The sequence below is a fragment of the Glycine soja genome, chromosome 10 (assembly GCF_004193775.1).
Source record: "Glycine soja cultivar W05 chromosome 10, ASM419377v2, whole genome shotgun sequence".
Taxonomy (NCBI): Eukaryota; Viridiplantae; Streptophyta; class Magnoliopsida; order Fabales; family Fabaceae; genus Glycine; species Glycine soja.
This window is the reverse complement of record NC_041011.1, coordinates 17,509,974-17,530,062: the sequence shown is the minus strand read 5'-3', so window position 1 is coordinate 17,530,062 and position 20,089 is coordinate 17,509,974. Positions and strand designations below refer to the sequence as shown.

The 20,089-nt window shown below is 33.7% G+C and overlaps 1 long non-coding RNA gene and 1 other non-coding gene across 3 annotated transcripts; one reads left to right on the top strand and one right to left on the bottom strand.

The window, feature by feature from the left end:
* Positions 1–348: 348 nt before the first annotated feature.
* On the top strand, positions 349–2,344 carry LOC114369586. 2 transcript variants are annotated; one of them, XR_003657666.1, is made up of 3 exons: positions 349–692; positions 1,445–1,596; positions 1,866–2,344. It is a non-coding gene; the product is annotated as an uncharacterized LOC114369586 (long non-coding RNA). The 2 variants fall into 2 exon arrangements; XR_003657667.1 differs by having other exon boundaries at positions 351–692; positions 1,445–1,578.
* A 15,636-nt stretch (positions 2,345–17,980) lies between these two features.
* LOC114372715 lies at positions 17,981–18,087 on the bottom strand. Its single transcript, XR_003658284.1, has one exon. It is a non-coding gene; the product is annotated as a small nucleolar RNA R71 (small nucleolar RNA).
* Between the last annotated feature and the right edge of the window lie 2,002 nt (positions 18,088–20,089).

Here is a 20,089-nt window from a genome sequence, read left to right as displayed (position 1 = left end):
CACCCTATTTTCCTGATTTTCTTACACCCGTCTTTAGCAATGAAAATTGTATCATTTTTTTTTTGTAAATACATACTTTGTGTATATTAAAAGTATTTCTAGACCAACAGCTACAGACTACACTCTTTCAACAATAAAGTGAATACAACCTTTGTCAACAAATGACTTTTTTTCTCTATACATAGTTAGGAATTGAACCCTATTCAACAAGCTTAACAGACATTGCTGGTAAATAACTTGATAAGTATAGAACAAAATTCATTTTTTGTTCAAAAGAAAAAGGTTGTGTAAAACAATATGGAAACTAAAAAGCGAAAATTACTACCTTCAACTTTTGACTGTTATTGGAGAATTTCCTTTACTCTTTCGATTCATGAATGATAACTTTTTTTATGTGCGATATTTTGTGCCAAATCCTGTCCGACCTCATTCTGGTATCTTTTGCATAATTCAAGACAGCCAATAATTTCTAGATATTCAAGATTTGCGGCGTGATGCACGTTATCGAGGAGTGAGAGAAGCTTTGGACAATCTTCAATTGTAAGTAGTTTGAGACAAATCTTTTTTGACAGCCAGTCAGGAAGCTCCTCAAGATTCTTGCAACCACAAATTATCAAGGAATATAATTTGTTCATAGATCCTTGCCACCACTGAGTTAGAGTGACCAACTGTGGCAAACCTTCAAGACTAAGGTACTTTTTTAACCTTGAATCTGGGATTTCGTTGCCAAGGCCCATTGACAAATCCAACTTTCCACAGTGCTGATAGAAAAAATTTCTAAATTTGTAATGAAATGGCAAAGACTTTAGTATCCCAAGACCATCCAAAACCCCAGTTTTAAGACTAGAAATTTGTATGCCCTCAGACAATGACTCCAATTTATCACAATAATAGAGTCTTAAATTCTCTAAAGAAGTAAAATTTGCAATCTCTTTTCCTCGAAAATAAGGTTGGCTTGTGGTTATATGTACCTGACAAAGGATGATTAGTTTTCTTATTCCTTTGGGCAATTCTTGTAGCTTTGAGCATCCACTGAAGGTCAAAGTTTGCAAATTTTGGAGTTTGCAAACTGAATCAGGCAGTTTCTTAAGTTTTTGATTATTCAAAAGATTGAGATATCTTAAATGTTTCAACTTTACAATGCAGCAAGGCAAACTCTCGAATTAAAAAAAACACCTAACTCTAAACACCTTAAGTATTTGCATCTTGACACCAATGTATTAAAAAAGAGCAAATTACACTCGCCTCTTGAGATTGATGTTTATTACAGTCGCACCCCCTTCATATTTTCACCTTATTGAAACACCCCTTAATCTTTGAAAGTTCGTTATCCTTGCACCCCCTATGCCATGAAAGAGTTGAACTTGTTAAAAAAAGGCTCACGTGCATTTCATTACAGTTTTAATGCAATATTTCGACACTTATGTTCCTGTCTTCCTTATAGCAACTGCTAGCAATTGGAGGTCATGAAACTCCATTGGGCAATTGAAATTGTAGGCTTCGGAAGCCTTCTTTACAGCTTGTGCAGCAAAGGACTAGTGGTGGTGTGGGTTTGCCTTCTCCTGATTCAGCTACAAGGTGTGTAATTTCTGCAAGGTGTGCAATCCAACAACTTCCTTATATATCTTCATTTTTTGTGTGCTATTTTTATCTCCTTCAAGTACGTTTTTTATGAGTTTATTTTGGTACTTGGATGAGTTTTTTTGGGGATTATAGAAGCTGTTGGGTTGTTGTTAGGTGTTCATGTTGTGTTTTCTTTCACAAATAAAAAATGTTGTACTTTGGTGAAGAGTTTTTTATTTTTATTTTTTTGCATGTTGGGTGTTCGACAAAATGTCTCAATCAAGGATTGCTTCTTTTGGCAGTGCTACTGGTAGTGTGAGTGCAGTACGAGTGAAACACCAAATAAAGTATTATTGGGGTTGCAAAATACCAATGAAAATCAAATGTAGCAGCACCATTGTGAATCCAAACTAGCTATTCTATATGTGTAGGAACATGAGTTGTAATAAGTTTGCATGGGTGGAGAAACCCGTTATGATGAGTATTTTACGTTGAAGGTGGAGATAGACAACATGAAGCAGGAATTTGCGATAATGAAGACAAAGTTGACTTTTCTAGAGAAAAACATTTACCATGTTAATTGTGATTATTGTTATTTTAGGTGCAGTTAATATCATTAAATAACTAGGCTAGATAGTTGTTTATTTAAGTTGTGGTACTAGTTATGCATTACTATAATTGACTATGTGTTTTATCTTGATGGCAGGTGAGATACTAATGTTAAATTATTAAAGTAGTGTAGGAGTGTGGTGTATTTGTGATTGAAGTATGATGTTAATGTTAACTGTTTTATTTGGAAGTTAGTTGTTCATGTTTATCTTATATTTTTATTCCACCACTTATGTAGCACTTAAGTCACTTGGAAACATAAAATATTGGAAAGTAATGTTGGAATATGAAGCCAATCATTGATAACAAAAAACTAAAAACAGTATTCCCAAAAAACTAAAAACAAAGTTTTGAATAGTATGTAGCAACACTAGGCGTGTTTTTCATAAAATAGCCCCTACGTTACATAAAATATGAATCTGTTCGGAAGAAATAGTTTGTTGAGAATTTTATCTTGAAAGGGAATACCTGAAAAGTGATTCTAGATGGTTTGGTTTGGGTTTAATGGATCAAAAGTATTTCCATCTTGATTGGAAGATCGGCTTGCAAACTCTTGCTTAATGGATCAAAAGTATGTATGGACCATGTGCATTTGGGTTTATCATCAAACAACAACCTATCCGCAACTTCAGAATTCACCTTCCTTAGTCCCTCAATTTCTTTGTTAAACAAGACTTCGTTGTAAGCCATTACACATTTCCAAAAGTGAGTTGTTAGCAGTAAAGATTTGAATTTTTGTTTGAAACGATTAAGCATATGATTGACACAAAACTTGCCCTCGGAAACAAAAATAGTAAAGTAACAAAACATTGGAACAGTAAAGTCTGAAATTGTCCTCTATTAAAATGAAATGGTATCAATGAATTGCTTGAATAAGCAAACTGGAATGAAAAATAAAAATGTTGGAATAGTAAAGTCTAAAATTGTCCTCAATTAAAATGAAATGGTATCAATGAAATGACCAACCACTATAAAAGAGCAAGCTGAAACAGAAACATGCTGGAACACATGGTCCAAAATAATGAGCAATATTTAAATAACATAAACTTGTCAGTTCTCAATAGTCCAAAAGAGTGAGCAAAATTTTAATAGCATATACTTGACAGATCACAACAATCTAGAAAAGAGCACTCAACAAACCATATATTTTGATGAATTGCTTGATTGAAAAAGAGCAGACCATATATTGATACTGATTTAAGAGACAATAGTAATAAAGAGCAAAAAATTTAATTCTCTAATTGATGCATAAATCTGAACAATCATGTATGTATCCTAGACTTTAAGTGCCAAGAAAAATGATGGAACAAATTAAAGAAAATAAAGATTGATGAAAACAATGAAGAAAAGATTACAAAATAAAACTAAGAATGAGAATAAGAGAGAAGTATGAAAAAAGTTCCAGAAAAACATGATTCAATTTATGAGGAAAATGATGATGGAAAATCAAGCTTCAATGGTTAAGTTCTAGAGATATCATCCTCTTAGGTAATACATTGTGGCGATAGAGACTATCAGCAACAATGCATCACCAAAAGAGGAAAACTCTACATGAGGCTTCATTGTTATCAAGCGAGTCGGAGACCCAGCATGATCATAGATTGACCTCCACTCCTTATGACTCACATAGACCCGGGTATATGGCCTAATATCTCAACGTGTGTGCAAAGGTGTAGGTGCCATGCGTGCATAGAACAAAAATATTTCTAATCACGAATGTAATAGATAGATAGACACACACCAAACACAATAACATAGCAAAGTTTATACACAAATATGGACAAAACAAAAGATAAAAGAAAAGAGGAAGCATAAATAAAGAAGAAATCACGATAAAACAGTGCACACTAACTGAATGACTTAACTCTCTAACAGTCCCCAATGGAATTGCCAACTGTCACAACCTACTCTTTGACGGGAGGGCAAGGTGAAAATAAAAAAGTGTGTCTTCTCATGAAGAAAACGCGTGGAGTTGCCCCCAAAGTTTATTCGAGGAAAACGTTAGAAAAACTAAAAACGAGGTATGCAAATTTTGAAAATAAGGGTTCGGGAGTTATTTACACATAGGGAAGGTATTAGCACCCCACGCGCCTGTCACAAGGAACACTAGCCTTTAATCAAGTGTGCGCAACATGACTTCAAAATTATTTATTTTCCCTTTTCATATTTTTTACTTTTGGGGGTCGACAAGGGTGTTGCCCTTACTCCTACGTATCCTCAGGTGCGATGAAAAATTCAGACCTACGTAGTTCTTTAAGTCCGAAGGTTTTTGTGATAAATTGATTTTATGGTTTTTGAAAGATTGATTTTAATTGCGAACAAAAGTCGTTTAATGCATTGGACCTTGAAACGATCTTTTGACTTTTGAAAAGAGGAGAGTCGTTAAGGCGTTGGACCTTGAAAAGATTTCAAGCGGTATTTGATAAAAAGAAGAGGTTATGAGTTGGTTTTATCTTGGTTTTGTTTACTAACTTTCAATTTCTTTAAAAGATGACTTACGTAACTAATGATCGGTTAAATTTTATTTTACAAAAGAAAATAGATTTACCAATGATAAAAGAAAGATATGAAGATATGCAAAACAACTAATAGGTCCCCTAAGGGCGCATAGATCGTATCCAAATCCTTAAAACAAAAACTAACTGGATGACGAACGAAGAACAATGTAGATGTTGATTATAGTTGTAACATCCCAATTTTCGTAAACTAGATTAAAAAGAATTGTTATTTATAAATAAATAGAATTTTAAAAATAATGATGAGATTTTATAAATAAATAAATAAGGAGATATAATTATTAGTTAAAATAATGATTTGAGAGAAAATAAAAAGGGTATTTTATTTATTTGTTTGATAGAGAATAAAATAAAGTTTGTTTTTATAAAATAATAAATAATAAATAAATAAGCAGAGTAAATAATAGGTCGAAAATGCCCCTAGCTATAAATAGCAACATGATAGGTCAGTTTTCAGACTGACTCCTCAGTCTCCTCTGCCTCACAATTTCGTTTTTTCTCTCTTCTCCCAAAACCCTCTCTTTTTCCCACAGGTCACCTAACCTGTCTCAGAAAAATGACAAAATTTGAGCACCACGTTGACAACCCAATTCTGAGCATTCTCATCGTTGGGAATTTCGATATTATGTCTGAGCTAAGAGAAATACCCCTCACATTGTAGCATCTTCCTTTCCCGCAGAAACCCAGAGCTGTCTCGAAAAAACTATGATCCTGGTTTCGTTAACCGTTGAATTTTCATGAAATTTGGATATGTTGTTCGAAATTCAGTTTAGCACGCTTTCACCGTTGGGATTTGCGAAATAATATTTTTGGAGGGAGAAAAATAAATTGCATGATGACAGTACAAGTGGAGGCTTCAATCCCTTCTTTGTCTCTTTGACGTTTGGGAACTCTATCGGAGTAGTTAGAGGAAAAAAATTGGAAGAATCTCAGGGAACCGCTAGAGATGCTACTATCGCTGGCTGAAGACACGTGAGCCCGCTTAGAGGTAAGGGATGAGTTATTCACAATTGGAAATTAGTGAGAACATGTGTAGGGATCCTTAGAGATATCAATTGGAATGAGTTTTGGGGTGTTTTTGCAATTTTCATTTTATCCTTATAATTATAACAGTGAATTATATATGTTTGACAGACCAATTGTTGTGAAATTGATATGCTATTGTCTTAAGCGTGAACCCTATAAATCGAGTACTTTTTCTAATTAATATGAATTGATGAAATAAAGTAAGGAGAAATTTAGAGAGATATTGATTTTGTATTTTCTCTTTTTCTTGCTGTTTAGGTTTTTATATATAATTTTAAAAAATTAATATCATAATTGAAATTGACCAAAGTGTTCATATAATTATTTAGAATTTGTGCATTGAAAGCTTACTTTGTAATTTGTGATTCAATATGATGTATGCTAGTTTATATATATATAGAGGTAGTTATTTATATTAATAATTTATGTAAATAATATTGTAGAGTGTTATAGTATGATTCCAAAAATTATTAAGTGTTGGAGTTTGAGAATATTATGGTTAAATTTGATGAACATGTGTATGTTGTACCTTATAAATATCATTGGGAATATTATGAGATGGTTGGTGTGATGTTATGAGATGTTAAAGTGTGGACATGATATTCGATTGTGAATAAGTGGATGTGTTAATACTTGATGTTACATTAATTATATTGTGAGCTATGAATTATACAATAACCCGACCAGTGTTTATGCGCAGTGTTAAAGAGAAAGTGTAGGTTCCTAGTTAGGAACCAGTGTTAAATTGTAGCGCAATTGTGTTAAACATGTTTGAAACATGAGTGTGAGATCGTGATATTGTATAATTCACGAGCAGTGCTTATAAATGAAATATGTGATGAATTATGGAATGATATGTTGCCTTGAGATTATAATATTGTTATTGAGATTGAGTAAAAGTGTAAAGTAGAACAGGTGTTGAATTGTGAAATACATGAAATGGTGTCTAATTTCTATATGTTTTGTTCTAGAGTGTTGTACAGGGTTTTTGGATAGATTTATGGCACTAGTGTTATCACACCTAATAGGTATTCGATCAAGAAGAATACCATAATCAGATAATTGTTGCTTTATCCATAAAATCTGTGCACAACAACTGCCGGCATAAATATATTTCGCTTCAGCAGTGGATAAAGCAACACTGTTTTGTTTCTTACTATGCCATGAGACAAGAGCGGATCCAATGAATTGAAAAGTTCCACTTGTGCTTTTTCTATCAGTTTTAGATCCGGCAAAGTCAGAATCAAAATATCCTATTAAGTTACATGTTGAGTTCTTAGGATACCATAATCCTAAATTTATTGTACCTAATAGATATCTCATGATTCTCTTAACTGCACTCAAATGTGATTGTTTGAGGTTGGATTGAAACCTAGCACACATCCATACACTAAACATAATATCAGGTCTACTAGCAGATAAATAGAGAAGAGATCCAATCATACCTCGATATTGTTTCATGTCTATAGATTGACCAGATTCATCTTTATCTAAGTAACAACTAGTGCTCATCGGTGTAGCCATGTGTTTTGCACTTTCCATCCCAAATCTTTTGATCAATTCCTTGCAGTACTTGGATTGATTGATGAATATACCTTCTTGAGTTTGCTTGATTTGTAATCCCAGGAAGTACTTTAGTTCTCCCGTCATTGACATTTCAAATTCACTTTGCATATCAAGGGAAAACTCCTTGCACAATGAATCATTAGTAGATCCAAAAATTATATCATCAAAATATATTTGAACCAACAAAATATCATTATGCTTTCTCTTTATGAACAATGTGGTATCCACTTTTCCTCTAGAAAATTCTTTTTCTAGAAGAAAATTACTTAAACATTCATACCACGCCCTAGGGGCTTGTTTCAAACCATAAAGAGCCTTTTGCAATTTATAAACATGATTTGGTTTATCCGGGATTTCAAAGCCTGGGGGTTGTTCAACATATACTTCTTCTTGAATTAAACCATTTAGAAAAGAACTTTTAACATCCATTTGATAGAGTCTAAAATTCATTATGGATGCATATGCTAAAAGCATTCTAATGGCTTCTAATCTTGCAACTGGAGCATATGTTTCTTCATAGTCTATTCCCTCTTCTTGATTATACCCTTTTGCTACTAACCTAGCCTTATTTCTAATAATTATGCCATGTTCATCTAATTTATTTCTAAAAACCCATTTTGTTCCTATGACAGGATAATTTTCAGGTTTTTCTACTAGTTTCCACACATTGTTTCTTTCAAATTGATTCAGTTCTTCTTGCATGGCAATGATCCAGTTATCATTTACTATGGCTTCTTTTATATTTTTAGGTTCAATCATAGATACAAAAGCCATATTATTGCATAAATCTTTAAGAGAATGTCTAGTTGTTACCCCTTTTGATATATCACCAATAATGTTGTCAAGAGGATGATCTCTTGAGGCTTTCCATTCTCTTGGAAGTTCATTAATTGCTCTAACTCCATTATCTTGAGAATTTTCATTGCTTCCTTCATCTTTTTCTTTAGAGTCATTTCCATGAATATGTGTATCTTCTAAGGAATCTGAAATATCATCTAAAAATGTGAGATGTTTGGTTTTCTGCCATTGAACAATTCATATGGAGTTTTCTTTAAAATGGGACTTATTAAAGCCCTATTTAAAATGTAGCATGCAATGTTAACGGCTTCATCCCAAAAGTATTTTGGAAGAGGAGTATCATTTAATAAAGTTCTAGCAATCTCTTCCAAAGATCTATTTTTCCTTTCAACAACACCATTTTGTTGAGGGGTTCTTGGTGCAGAAAAGTTATGCTCAATCCCATGCTTATCACAAAATAATTCAAATTATTTATTTTCAAACTCACCCCCATGATCACTCCTAATAGATATAATCTTTAGATTTTTCTTATTTTGAATGATTTTTGCAAGTTTTCTAAATGTTTGAAATGCATCATTCTTATGAGTGATAAAAAGAGTCCATGTGTATCTAGAATAATCATAAACTATAACAAGAGCATAGTAACTTCCTCCAAAACTCATGATTCTGGAAGGACCAAACAAATCCATATGAAGTAATTGTAAGGGTTGAGTAGTTGAAACAATGTTTTTAGATTTGAAAGAAACTCTAGTTTTTTTTCCCTTTTGACATGCATCACATAGCCTATCTTTTTCAAATCTTAGTTTTGGCAAACCAACAACTAAATCTTTTGATATTAATCTATTTAAGTGTTCCATGTTTATATGTGTAATCCGTTTATGCCACAATCATGGATCATCATCTTTACTAAGAAAACATTGATTATTATCTAGTTTTTGACTTAAGTCTATCATGTAAACATTGTTGACTCTAAACCCTATATGCTTTATATTCGTATCATGTTTATGTTCAATGACACACTTTTGAGAATCAAATGATACCAGATAGCCTTTGTCACATAATTGACTCACACTAAGCAGACTATGTTTAAGACCTTCAACAAGTAGAACATTTTCAATGGAGGTTGAAGAATTTATACCTATTTTTCCAACTCCAAGAATTCTACCTTTGTTGTTGTCACCATAAGTTACATGTCCGCTTTTCTTAGGAGAGATATGTGTGAATTTTGATGTGTCTCCCGTCATATGTTTTGAGCATCCGCTATCTATGTACCACTTTTTCCTCAAGGGTTCCTACAAAATCAAGGTTGTGACTTAGGTACCCAAACTTTATTGGGTCCTTGTGTGTTAGTATGAATAAAGGATCCTTTTGGGACCCAAATCATTTTAATATTGTTACAATTTCTTCTAAAATAGCATGTAGATGTGCCATGCCCTTTTCTTCCACAGTAAAAACATGTGATAAAAATAGAATTATATTTTTGTGTGGAAGTAGAGAAGTTTTTATGAAATTTTTGTTGTTTTTCATATTTATATCCTAGTCCAGCCTTATTAGAGACATGTCTTTGTTTTCCTAATATGACATCTAAATTATTTTTACTATAAGAAAATTTTGCAAGTGAGTTTTTCTACTCTTTGATTTCTTTTTCATACTTTTCACAACAACTACAAGAATCTGACATTTTCTTGTCAGAAATAGTAGAAATATGAACTTTTTCATTTGGTTTAGAAATTGAGACTTCATTTCTAAGATGATCTAATTCTTTGTTTAATTTTGAAATTTCATTTTCTAAATTTGAAATTGTTTTCTTTGAAGATGAAACTAACTTTGCAAGTTTAATTGACTCTTTATGCAGATCAGCAAATGCATCTTGCAATTCATCAAAAGAAATAGATAAGTTGTTTGAAGATGTTACCTCTTCATCACTTTCATAACTTTTAGCCATAAAGCAAAGGTTTATTTCTTCATTTTCTGAATCTTCAGAAGATTCTATATCGTTTTCATCCCATGTAATGTATGCTTTCTTCAATTTCTTTTCATTGATATTTTTCTTTTCAGACTTCTCCATCTTTTTCTTGAAGATGGGACAATCAACCCTCAGATGTCCAGGTTGATTGCACTCAAAGCATTTTAGAGTAAAGGATGAAGCTTCGTAGTTTAATTTTATGTCAAATTTACATTTAATGTCACATGTTACAAATATTTGAATCAATTCATTAATTGCTTAAAAATTGGATATACATAAACTCTGAGTACAGTCAAAGTCTCTGTGGACTCGACACTCAGTCTTACCATTTTAAAATATTACTTGGACGAATTGGTACACTTGCCATGGAGTTAACATGCATGCACGTGTATTTGTAGCAATCTATAGTTCTACACCTTCTACTTTCTCATTCCCTACTGTCACACTAAGTAACACATAAAGAATCATTTCTTTCACATTTTCCAAATTACCAATGTTATTAATCCATTAAAATGCTATACTAGGATAATGCAAAATGGGATGATTGCTATTCTAAAACTTTTATAGAGTTTATATAATATATATTGTATACATATAAATTCTAAAAAATTATGTAAACTACTCAAAAGCTCTGAAATTTAAGATGTAAACCACTCAAAAGCTATAAATTGACAACTCACCTATGTCTCGTATTGGGAAAAACATCGACCACTGTTTCATGAAAGTCCCTGCCAACAACAAAAAACAATAAAGTAACCATTACAAAATTAAATAAGTAAATAACAATTAAAACTAAACATCACTAAACCAACCTTTTGCATATCAGACATAATGGTAAGGGACTCATCCTTCCACTTAGGCACAAATTCCAATGCTTCTTTTAGTAATGTCAAAAAATACCTTCAAGAGTCTTTATTCTTGATCTCAACCACTGTAACCGCAATAGGGAACATCCCTTATTGCATGCATCAATACCAAACCATGGCCTACACACTCTTACAAAGCCCTTTTTCATTGCATGCATGTAGAAAAAAATTCTCTTAAATTAGGGGTTCTTGCACACCCTAGGCTCCAGACACAATTTGATTATACTTCCTTTATTGTTATGTCTAACAACAATTGTCCATGGTGGCAAATCATTGTATTATACAATATATGTACCATTATTTTTTTCAAGTACCTTTCTCTTAACCCAAGACAATTGCATATCATTTGAAGGCACAATTCCATATTTTTCAAGTAAGACTTGCCTCATTGTGGGGTAGTTAATATGTGGATCAGCAACCAACAAACTTGTAAGCTTCTTAGCAATCCAAGTTGAGTTTGCATCAGAGCTCTTCATTGTTCTAATGCATGTGTGCCTACCTTCATAGGACTTTATCTGATAAGTTTCTTTGTATGTAGCTAGAGATGCATGGATCCTCCTTATGCAGTCATCAACCTTACACTCAATAGTCACCCTACATTTTTCATTTTTAACCCCCCGCAATTCAAATCCTTCTTGTATTCCAAATTCCTTTAGCACTTCCCTAAAATGTGTTACATTTAAAAAAAAAACTGCCTAATCTCAAAATGGATCTTGCCATCACTATCCAACTCAAACTATTTTCCATGAAATTCGTTCTCCTCATAAATTTCTTCCATGTCTGAATTTGAATGCACAACTTCAGCTCCAATGACATCCACTAATTCATCAGAGTCATTTAGGGCATCCCCATCTATCGATTCTACATGCTTACCAAAGGGACTATACTCATTGTCACATGAATATCCTTCACTCAACCCCTCATAAGTTACATCTTTATCATTTACATACACTTCATCAACCCGCATTGGGCAATTTCCATTGCTACACACATCATCTTCAATTATAGGAACCTGCTCATTTATACCCTCATTGACAGGTTCATTGACAAGAGGTGCAACAAGTGCAACCAGTTGATGTTCATGCCAAAACTCAACTCAGTTTCTTGTCACATATAAATGAATATAATGACAATTTTCATTCTCAGCAAACATTGACACCACATCCTTATCTTCATTCAAAACTTGATAGTTACCATAATGACATCGAAACCATAGATAAAAGGATGACAAGGAGACGAACCTAAATCTTTTGCAAATGAGTTGATGTCATCTATGATGCAATCATCCCTAGGAAGGGAACAGTTACCAGAGCCATGAGCAAGAGGCTTCAAGATGATTGGACTAGAGCTGCTAAAGAAGACCCTATGGTTCTCATGAACCTCAGGGTAGATTTTTTAGCCGATGAGCCAAGGTTGGATCCACTTATCTTTGTACATATTAGATTAGGATTTCATTATTTTTGGTCCTTGTATTTAGGGATCCATAATGTAGGTAGGGCACCCTAGAAATATAGGATTTGTAATTTTGGTCCTTTGTACATACTAGACTAGTTTTTGTATTAGGGGTAGTTTTGTAATTTCACGTGCATTAAGTGAATATTTGATGTGTGTGTTGGAAAATAAATTTAATTGAACTGGGAGAAGCCCAATCCAATTAAATTTTAGAGGGGAAGGTGAGCATTTGCTTGCTACACCCCATTGTCACATCATATAGTCACACTTTATGCATGTCCTTCATGCTTTACATGCCCTTGACACCTAAGCATACTTAGTGGAGAATCTTGAACTTGATCTTGGATTAGTGGGTTGAACCATAACTGAAATTCACTAATCATAATTATTGAATTTTTGGCTCCAAAATTTGGCTCAAAAAATTCAATTTCAAATCCAAGTGAAATTTGAATAGAAATTCAAATTTTCCTCCAATTTTGTGTGACACTTAGGCTATAAATAGAGGTTATGTGTGTGCATTTTTTCAACTTTGATCGTTTGAGAATTACACTTCAAAGTTCAGACCTCTTTTGAGTCACAAAATTTTGTGCTCCTTCTCTCCTCCCTCCACTCATTTTCTCCTACCTTCAAGCTCTTATCCATGACTTCCTATGGGGTGAGCTTCTTCTTGACTCATCTTCTCCTTGAAGTGGCGTTTCCAATCATCTTTCTTCCTTCTCCATTCCACATCCATTCATCTACAAGAAGCAAATTACTCCATTGATGAAGAAGATCCAAGGCCTACAAGCTCCAATGGAGCCACATCTGTTGGACAAGTGGCCTCATATATATTAAGAAGGGGGGTTGAATTAAGATATTACAACTTATTTCCCCAATTAAAAATTCTATTTCACTTTCTATTCAAGTTATAAATTCCCTTAATAATGAATTTCTTAAATATTGATTCAAATAGAACAATTTGAATACGAATATAAAACAATAATAAATAAAGGAGTTTAAGGGAAGAGAAAATGCAAACTCAGATTTATACTGGTTCGGCCACACCCTTGTGCCTACGTCCAGTCCCCAAGCAACCCGCTTGAGAGTTCCACTATCTTGTAAATTCCTTTTACAAGTTCTAAACACACAAGGACAACCCTTCCTTTGTGTTTAGAATTCTTTCACAACAAGAGACCCTCGATCTCTTAATCCCTTTTCAGAATGAAGAAGAAGAAAAGAAGAAATCTCTCTTGAAAGAGATAGATTGAAAAATTTGAGCACTCAAATAATTCCTTATTGAATCACAAGTAATTTGGCCAAGGAATTTGTATGAGGATAAAACGATTTTGCTTTATAAGAGGATAAGACCTTTTTGTTCTGAAAAACTCTTAGCAAATTCGTGTCTCAAGTCACATATATATAGGCCTTTGATAGCCATTCAAGAACCACATAAAAAGATGTGACTATTGAGAATATTTTCTGAAAATCTGATCTGGTAATCGATTACAGTATATGTGTAATCGATTACAAGCTTTAAAATTTGAATTAAAACGTTCAGAAACTGCTGGTAATCGATTACCATATATGTGTAATCGATTACACAGGGCAAATTTTGAATTCAAATTTTAATAGCTGTTGTAAATCAGTTTTGGCCACTGGTAATCGATTACATCCTCTGGTAATCGATTACCAGAGAGTAAATTTCTTGTAAAAGACTTTTTAACTTAATTTTCTTGGCCAAACCTTTTGCTACTTCAATTGGAATTCCCTTCCTATTTAATATACCCTTTCTAAGACTCTACAGACTATCTTGATCATCCATCTTGAATATCTTTAATTGCTTTGTCTTGAATAAAGCTTTGAGACGCATGTGATCTTTTGGCATCATCAAAACATCGGCTTGATCCTTTGTCTACAACATCATGTGGTATCAAGAGCATCTTCATCTAGGTGATGTTCTTTTTCTTCCTTGATCTTTTTGTTCAGTCAATTCACTTTAATTCCTTGTTATTCATCTTATTCTCCATGTATATCCTCCATTGTCTTGTGGTTTGGTGCTGTTTAGAGTAGATTCAAAAAAATAAACCGATTAAATCTTAGATCTGCACTTGTTGTTGCATTTCTATGGTTCAAATTTTATAGATCTACTCTTGAATTATGTTTTTGTGTTGATTTTAGGTTCTATCATTATTCAGTCATATTATTCTTGTGCTGAACCTTTAGATCTAAATTTTCTTCCAAAATATTGATTAGAAAAAAAAACACAAAAATCTAAGTGTAAATCACTTAATCCATGTTGTCTTAGAGTCATGTTTAGTCATAGTAATTGTCACATTATGTTCTAAGCTTGTGTTGAATTTTTATTTTGGTGATTGAATTCTAGATACATTTGTTAATGTATTCTTGTCATTCTTAGCCTATCTTTTGAATTTTGAGTGTAATTCATGCATGTTATTTAGTTCATAACATGTTCTAAATCAATTCCTAGAAGTAATCTTGTTGTTGAACTTTTTTTTCCAAGTTTCCTACATGATGCCTATGATGAAGTTGAGTTGTGGTGCTGAGTTGTGGATGGATTTGTGAATCAAAATAAGTCTTAAGCTCTCTTGAATTGTGTTATTCAAGATAATTGATCATAATCAAACATAAATTGTAACTATCCAAGCCTTAAGCAACATAAACATTACTCTTGATTTCTAGGTTGAAATCGCTGGTGCTGTCAGCTTGAAATACGAACTTGTATAAATTACTGAGAATTGGTCACTACGAATTTTGAGCTGAAATGTTTACTAAATTTTCTAGACATCTGGAAAAAAAATTATAAAAAAAGAACCAAGCGATTTGGATAAAAGAAAAAAATAAGAAAAATCACACAAGTTGGAAGAAAAATCAGTGTCCAGGAAAGAAAAAGTGAAAGGGAAGTGTGCTTGTTGTTTTGGCTCGAAATTCGTTCTATAATAGGTGCCTATTATATACCAATCTTAATTCTGTAATTTCAATTGAAAATTAGTGTGAAAAAAAGTACCAAAACTAGAGGTTTCTTGATTTTTTTTTTATAGTTTTTTTACTCTACTCTAGAGTCATTCTAAGTTTCTCTTTGAGTTCTAGCTTGCTTTTATGTGCTTTTCATTGCTTTAATTGTTGAATAATTGATGTGTCATTATTTTCTCCTATTTCTTTACCCTTTTTGCACCATTTTAAATACTGATAAGTCTTAATTGTCAAATTTATTAGGCAATTTTATTATTTGGGCCCATTCAGTTAATTTGATGTTTTTAATCTAATTTCGGAAATTAATGAAGCATTGGGCTTGAATCCAGAATTGGGCTTGGACTTGAAGAGGGCAAACTAATTTATTCTACAAAATTAGATCTCATCTTATCTTATCTTATCTAGATATTATTTAGATTTGATCTCATCTAGATATTATTTCATCTAGATCTTATCTTATCTTATCTAGATTTGATTTGATTTTACTTATGGGCTTGGATTTAAAATAGATTTGTAAGCTTTGGGGCTGAAAAACTATATAACAGCACCAAGGTTCTAGTTTAGCTTTGTCTCCTCTCTCTCTCTCTCTCCTCTCTCTCTTCTATTTTTCATTTTTAGTTTTAGTCTTTCTTCTCTTTCTCTTTTATTTTCGTTTTTTACAATTCCAGTTCAGACTTTTAGTTTTATCAATAAAATTTTGTTCTCTATTTGATTAATGGAAGGCTAAGTCCCCAGCGTTGTTTTTTCTTGAGGATCAAGCACAGTTCTCTTTGAGGTTCTATTATTACTGTTAAATTCTGTTCAGTTTTTCCTCTTCACTAATTACTCTGAATTTGTTGCTATTAATTCATGCATGCTTAGTGCTTGATTAATTGTCTCTGCGCTTAATTTATGTTCATGCTTAATGATCATTTATGAGTAATTGGTGTGTGTGATGCTTAATCACATAATGAATGCTTTATGTTAAATTTCGCTTAGTAATTTAATTAATTTAGGGTTGGATTAAGTGGTTGAACTGATAAAGGATAAATTCTCGCAACCTAGGATAAGAGACTTGCTTGTGAATCAAGGGGAAGCAACGTATTTTAATTCTGATATTTTCTAATTCAATTTTACTTGCTATTTAATTTACAAAAGCAAGCAACCCCCCCCCCCCAAGTGGTTGGGAAACGACCTAGGATCACTTATTAGTTACTACATTTTAATATTTATTTTATTCGGGTACGGCCTCAATCAAATTTGGCGCCGTTGTCGGGGAGCAGTGTCCAAAGGTTCATAATAGCTAGTGTTGTGTTAGTGTTTAATTCTTTTGTGTTTTATGTTTAATTGTTAGTGTTGTGTTAGTGTGTGTGTGTTAGTGTTGTTTAGTGTCTTGGTATTTTGTTTAGTGTGTGTTATGTTTTAGTTTTTCTGTTAAGCGCTTCCCCTGTTTCAGTTTTGGGTGTTTTGTTGTGAATAGGGTTTTGCGATGGATTTAGCGACCACTTTTGCTTGCGGCAAAACAAAGTAATGGCGGAAATCATGTAGCGATGGATTTTAGCGACCACCTTTGCTGAATTATTTGGGATTTTTTGTTTTAGTAGCTAGTGTTGTTATTTTTGGCTGAATTTTTTTGTGGTAACTTATTTTAATATATATTTTGTGGGAAAAATAGCTAGAGCCTATAGTTTGGTCAGATTTGAAAGTTCCAAAAAAGTAGCAAATTTGATTTTTGTCAAAACTTCAAACGATCATAACTTTTGCTCCGGTTATCAGAATCGCAATTATTATATATGTATTTGGGGTAGAAAAAAATTTCCTATGCCATGGCAGCCGGCCTATGGTTGGCTGAGGTCTCCATCGTCGAAAAAAAGTGATTCTGTCAAAAGTTTTTTATTTTTCAAGTATTATTCTCTTATTTTTCTTAACTTAACATTTTTAGCTTATATAGTTGGACTTTGAATTTTCATTTGAAATTTTTTGTGCTATCTTCTCATCAATTTATAAGGTTGCTCACAAAATTTCAAATCATTTGGATATCATTTAATGGTAGTTGTAGTTAAAACCTATACTGTTACTTGCACAAGAAGGCAACTAGTTGTGCATGCTGAATTTAGTGTATGACTAGAGGAAATCCATCTGACTTACAACCCTTTGATCTTGAGATAGATAGGACATTTCATAGAATAGTTAGACATCATTTAGTACCTTTTGAGCATCCCGAGCATTCTGATATTGGTGATTTTGAGCATTATAATTTTGAACATTCTGATTTTGTACATTCTGAGAATATGGCACAGCCTCCACCCCGTGAGAGGACTCTAAGGGAAATGGCTGCACCTGATTTCACCTACAAAAGCTTGTGCATCCAATACCCTGATGAGGATGTCCCATATGTTCTTAAAACTAGACTGATCCATTTGCTTCCAAAGTTTCATGGCCTTGCAGGTGAAGACCCACACAAGCATCTGAAAGAATTCCATATTGTCTGCTCCACCATGAAACCACCAGATGTCCAGGAGGATCACATATTTCTGATGGCCTTTCCTCATTCTTTAGAGGGAGTGGCAAAGGACTGGCTATATTACCTTGCTCCAAGGTCCATCACGAGCTGGGATGACCTCAAGAGAGTATTCTTAGAAAAAAATTTCCCTTCTTCCAGGACCACGACCATCATAAAGGATATTTCAGGTATTAGACAACTCAGTGGAGAGAGCCTATATGAATACTGGTAGAGATTTAAAAAATTATGTGCCAGTTGCCCTCACCACTAGATTTCAGAGCAACTTCTTCTCCAATATTTTTATGAAGGACTCAGCAACATGGAGAGAAGTATGATAGATGCTGCCAGTGGTGGAGCCCTTGGAGACATGACCCCTGCTGAAGCCAGAAATTTAATTGAGAAGATGGCTTCAAACTCCCAGCAATTTAGTGTTAGAAGTGATGCTATTGTCATTAGAGGAGTGCATGCAGTAGCCACGAATTCATCAGGTGAGACTAAGAAGCTTGAAGGTAAACTAGATGCTTTGGTTAACCTGGTAACTCAACTGGCCATGAATCAAAAATCCGCACCTGTCGCCAGACTCTATGGTTTATGCTCCTCTACCAACCACCACACAGACCTTTGCCCTTCTGTGCAACAATCTGAAGCAATTGAATAGCCTGAAGCTTATGCTGCAAACATCTACAACAGACCTCCTCAACCTCAGCAGCAAAATCAGCCATAACAGTATATCTATGACCTCTCCAGCAACAGGTACAATCCCGGATGGAGGAATCATCCCAACCTTAGATGGTCGAATCCTTCACAACAACAGCAACAACAACAGCCTTATTTTCAAAATGCTGCTGGCCCAAGCAGACCATGCGTTCCTCCACTAATCCAGCAACAACAACAACAACAACAACAACCCCAGAAATAGCAAACAGTTGAGGCCCCTCCACAACCTTCCCTTGAAGAACTTGTGAGGCAAATGACTATGCAAAACATGCAGTTTCAGCAAGAGACCGAAGCCTCCATTCAGAGCTTAACTAATCAGATGGGACAGTTGGCTACACAGTTAAATCAATAACAGTCCCAGAATTCTAACAGATTACCTTCTCAATCTGTCCATAATCCCAAAAATGTGAGTGCCATTACATTGAGGTCAGAAAAGCAGTGTCAAGGACCTCAACCAGTAGCATCTTCCTCATCTGCCAATGAACCTGCCCAAAATCACTCTACTCCAGAAAAAAGATGATGAAAAATTTAAAGAGTAAGTTACCTAACAATTTCTATGCAGGTGAATCTAAAGAGAAGCAGCATATCCCTCTTCCATTCCCTCCAAGAGCAATTTCCAACAAAAAAATGGAAGAGGCAGAGAAGGAGATCTTGGAAACATTTAGGAAAGTAGAGGTAAACATACCTCTACTGGATGCAATAAAGCAAATTCCAAGATATGCTAAATTCTTGAAGGAGTTGTGCACTAATAAGCAGAAGCTTAAAGGAAGTGAAAGAATTAGTATGGGCAGAAATGTCTCCGCATTGATTGGTAAATTTGTTCCCCAAATCCCTGAAAAATGTAAAGATCTAGGTACATTTAGCATACCTTGTATTATAGGGAACAATAAGTTTGACAATGCCATGCTAGATTTAGGAGCTTCTGTTAGTGTTATGCCTCTGTCTATTTTTAATTCTCTATCTCTAGGTCCTTTGCAGTCAATTGATGTGGTAATTCATTTAGCTAATAGAAGTGTTGCCTATCCTGCTGGTTTCATAGAGAATGTCTTAGTTAGAGTTGGTGAGCTGATTTTCTCTGTTGATTTTAATATTTTGAATATGGAGGAGGGATTTTCTAAAGGATCAGTTCCCATCATTCTAGGCAGACCTTTTATGAAAATAGCTAGAACTAAGATAGATGTATATGCAGGCACACTATTTATGGAGTTTGGTGATATAACTGTTCATTTTAATATTCTTGATGCTATGAAACACCCATCTGAAGATCTTTATGTATTTCGTGTTGAAATAATTGACCATATTGTTGATGAATACATGACTGATCTTCATTCTAATCTGCATGTCTGTCACTCTTCATGCATTGAATCTGAATTTGCGCTTGATCATATGTCTAAATTTGATGCTGAGAATGAATCTGAATTTGATATTGATTACATGTCTAGTGATGTCTTACCTTTTGAGATTGATTTTATAGAGTCAGACCGAACTAACCATGTTTCAGGAAGTTCACTTACCTCTGACTTTCTTTATGAGGTACAGGCTGAGAAACCATCTCTTT